Consider the following 4,656-nt stretch of genomic DNA (forward strand, 5'->3'; position numbering starts at 1 on the left):
ACGGTACCAAGCAGTGAGCCACCATGCAGCCCTGAAAAAAAAACACTACTGTTGCGCAGGTTTTACTGCTGATTGGTTAAATTCAAGGAGGACCACAAGTACCATTTTTTCTGCCTTTTCAATATCCTTGATAAGTAGCAGACTTTTCATCTCTAACATCACCATCAACAATGCAGAATTGGCCGACATAAGACACCCTCCGTTGTTTTAATTCCTACGTGCTCATAGAAGTAAAGTTACATGCAGTAACTACTATTTGTTGTTGTTGTTTGTTGTTGTGTTGTGATGGTGCACCAGGATTTGACGTCATGGAGGAAACTGTCGAATCTTACACCGCAATGGAAACAGAAAGGCTGAAAGGGATGATTATTGAGCTGTCCCTGCAGGGAAAAGCTGCTTGCATATGCTAACACTTTTGTCCTTTTACTTTTACTTGTGAAATTTAAAATGCGGGTCTTTGGCTTGTAATATAGTGAAATCGCTACATCTTCCTTCTGGATAGTTCTTTCAAAATCACCATTCATCCTAAGAAGAAGAAGAAGAAGAAGAAGAAGATGCCTTTATTTGTCACAAACACATTACAACACTGTGAAATTCTCTTTTCTCATATCCCAGTTGGGGTCAGAGATCAGCCGTGGTAACAGCTATCGTTGTTTAGATGTTTCCGTCTACCAAAGTGTTAAACAGATGATTGATAGACCATGTTGGTCATAAGCACAACATTGCTAATCCGTTTACTGGACAACTCATTCATTCATTTACTCATTCACTGACATAAACATTCACTAAACCCTCGTGCAGCACACACACCGAATCATTCATCCTGTTTCGACTGAGTATCTTATTTCGCTCATAATAAATGACGACAATCCTTTAACCTGAAAACACATCACTAATGAAACATGGCAGCACATTTATCATTGTTTTCTGGCCCTCGCAGCCGTCGCAGCACAAGGATTCGCTGAAAGTCATCTTAACCTTCACCCTGTCAACCTGTTGTCCTCACACTTACATTTTTTCCCCTTCAGTGACTATGTCTTTGTGTCCTCCGAGTTCAGTCAGATCCAGCGTTTGAGTGCATCTCAGAGCAGCTGGGTCTGAAGTGCCTTGCTCAAGGTCATGTTGACAGTCAGCGCTGAGGGAGGCGACAGCATGTCTCCTTTGCTTCCTCCACTCAGATTTAGCAGCTTACCAGGGGATTTAAACTGATGGCTTTCCAATCTCAAGTCCATTCTCAATACAAATGCTGCTGCAGTGACTCTGCAAAATACTGAAAGTGGGTTAGGAGAAGAACGGTGGTAGATTAATTAGGACTGCTGAGATGAAGGTTTTCTCGCTGCAACATCGTCACTGTTGCACGAAGATAAAACACTTAAGACGTTGCATTTGCTCACTTTTATTCATCAGTCATCATCAGCAGGCTTGAAAATGTTACATGACACCATCCCAGTAGCGACTCTGACACAGTGTGCACCACCAGATGGAGTCACATGTGTGTCAGTACAGTGAACAAAGACCTCTGATTTGGTGCCACACTGATTAACCTACAAGCCATTCTACTAACTGGATGTCAAAAGCACAATATGGGCCTCGTTTATGTGAAGTTCACTAAATGATAAAATGACAGATTTATTTATGAGAGACTCCAGCGTTTGCGTTCTATACGGAAAGCCCTGCTTGGCTTCACAGTGACTCTGCAGTCCCACTGTGTTCCTGGATGCCCACCTGTCTCTCGACCACTCTGGGCCTGTCTGCCAGCTTGTGGACATCTGTTTACTTCCTCCTCCATCAGTCGTCATGGCTGCAGGCTCCCCCCCTCCTCCTCCAGAACCATCGCCACCGCACCCCTCCTCCTCCTCCTCCTCCTCCTCCTCGCCGGCCGGCCCTCTCCGCCCTTCTCTCGTGTTTCCTCCAGACACCAGCTGTGAACCACTTATGCTTATCCTGCAGTCCACCTCATTCAGCCTTGTCACAGCGCCTGCCAGCCCAGCGCCGAAATGGTCACTGTACTTTCCTGTATGTGCTAGTTTTGTGATCCGGTGACATCTTATCTGAATATGCACGCTGGAACTAGGCTACTTTAAAAATAGATTAGGCATCGGAAAATGTGCATATGTTTACTACACTGGTGGCTCACTAGAATGACCCCCGGACGAGAAAACATGGGCTCCTACTTACTTGTAATCTTAAAGATGTACAATATATTTTTCTCCTCTGAGGTGATCTGATCTATATTTTATGATGTTTACAGCATATTTAAGTTTAAAATTCAGTGCAGTCAATCTAAACAATGTGCATGAACGTCTAGACAAAATTTCATCTCCACCAGAATGCCCCATTTGAGACTTTAAATAACTTCAAATAGTCACTCATAAAGGATCTGTTTATCTGGGAGCAGCCTAATAATGTGTGAAAGCATGCTGAGGTCATGTCGAAGGCAAGAACTGGAGACCCCGGCCTTTTGTTTTAAGCTGCGAATGAGGAGTGGTCTCCAGTGTCAAAGACTGTAATTAGGTCTAAGGCTAAGAGCAGCTTCGTGAGTCAGCAGCTACAGTAGGAGGAGTTCATTTGTTACTGTCAGTAATGCATGTTGCAGAGAGCTCTGAAACCAGACTGGCTGTTTTTTTTCCAAAACAGAACATTGAGGGGCCTTTTTCTTAAATGTCAGATGGGCAGAGACACACCTCTAACTCTAACAAAGCCTCACATGACGATTTCATAGCCAAGCGAGGAATTATGTGACCAGATTTGGAAAGTCTCTGAGTGCATGTTCTGTTTTGGCACGAGGCTCCGTGTGACACAGCACCCAGCTGAGAGCCAAAAAACCCAAATCTGCCCCTCTTCCCCATATGCCCCCCCAATCTAATAAACCGCCTCCTGCATTGACACTTTCTTCTGTCAGGCTGCAGGCAGCGGGCAGCGGCCCTCGGGGAGCTCGCTGAGGGAGGTGTGGAGCAGCCAGTGATCAGAGCGAATTAGAGTTATGCGTGACATGCAAAGGAGAGGCTCCAGAATGTGACAACAGCTGAGTTTTAAAGTGAGGCTTTTCCGCCTCAGGGGAGAGGAATAGATGACAAAGAGACTGCAGCCTGCTGTGAAAAGAGTCAACTTCTTTTGTTGGCTCTTTAAAAACAGAGACCTGTTATCCGTTGGTCTTCTCGTTTTAGAGCTTTGGGCTACTAGCGATGTCTTTGGTGTCAACGTAGAACAATTAATTAAAGAACATGGTCGCCAATGTATAAATCATCTTGGCCTTCCCTAATCCCTGGCCTAATTATTATCCTCACACCTTCAACAGTTGAAATCCCATGTGCAACCACACACATAATGAATAGAAGGATATGGTTTTATTGTATAAAACGTGACCAATCCATCAAGGCAGATTCCAAGTATTAAATGTACAGATTTGCTCAATTTAAAAACTGTATATTTGGATTTACTTCTGAATCTGTGAGATTCACATGATCATATTTGTACATAACAGATTTGAATCTCATTTTCTAGCCAAATCCAAGTTCCAGTGGCAGCTAGATAAAAAATATAATCTTCGCTGTATTTTATTTTATTTTTTTTAAAGAACATTTACTTAAATAAGCCAAGATTTGAAAACCATTCTAATATCAGCAGAAGAAGGTTTAAACAATGCAGTGTTTAGGACAAGAAAGCAGTTTCTCTGCAGTAACACTTTCATATTTATCACAATTATAGATTATCTCAAAAACCATTTTATGCCAAGATTGTTGCTGCACATTTAAATAAAATATATTCTAATTATATGAATAATTAGCAGCTTTATTGTTAAAAAAAAGCAAACATACAAACAACAGCACATACTTTCGTCCTTTGTTTTCTCTGTCACAAACATTTTACCAAAGATGAACTCTGTGGAACCTTAGACATTTGTTGTGGCCAGTTTTTGAGGCCCAGAAGTCATTTCTCGTCAAGGAATCTCACAACAATGGAATTCATTCGTTCTGTGATGTTTGGCCCCATGTTCCGTTTGTTCTTGCCTCATGTCAGTCTGTTGGGAGTATCATGTGACACTTCTGCAGCCCTGCATCTCACCTTTCCCCCCCACGTATGACGCTGCCCGTGGAGCCCCTACTAGCATGACAGAGCTTTCAGTGACACTGATACTGCACGAACATAACCAGCACACAGCTTTTTTTTTTATTATTAAAACAAGGTTTCATAGCCAAAGGGGAAGAGCGAAGTTTACAAATTGGTAATTTGATATGTGAAACAGACCAGAGTGAGATTCACTGTAACTCATTTGTTTAGCTTTCTTCGGTGTCGGTTCCTCTTTTTGTAATATGTTTCTAAAATGACAGTTTCGTTTTATTAAGCTGCAACCTTGAGGGTTGAAAAATGAAGTCAGCATAGAGGTGGTAATAACTGCAATTCCTTGAATAGCCACCTGAAGCTGACTCCAAAAGTGAATCAATCCCCAAAGACCCTCATGTTAAAAATACCCAAATTTACAGCAGCAACAAACACGTTTATGGCCTGGTACAATAGATGGTTTTGGTTTCCACAGCTTACTTCCCCATTCATGACAACTATACTTGGGATTCATTTTAATATGACTCAGCTGTTTAAATTGTGGGCGGCAAGGTGGCTCTGTGGTTAGCACCATTGCCTCGCAGCAAGAAGGTC

This window comes from Stegastes partitus, unplaced genomic scaffold, assembly GCF_000690725.1.
Source record: "Stegastes partitus isolate 25-593 unplaced genomic scaffold, Stegastes_partitus-1.0.2 Scaffold67, whole genome shotgun sequence".
NCBI lineage: Eukaryota > Metazoa > Chordata > Actinopteri > Pomacentridae > Stegastes > Stegastes partitus.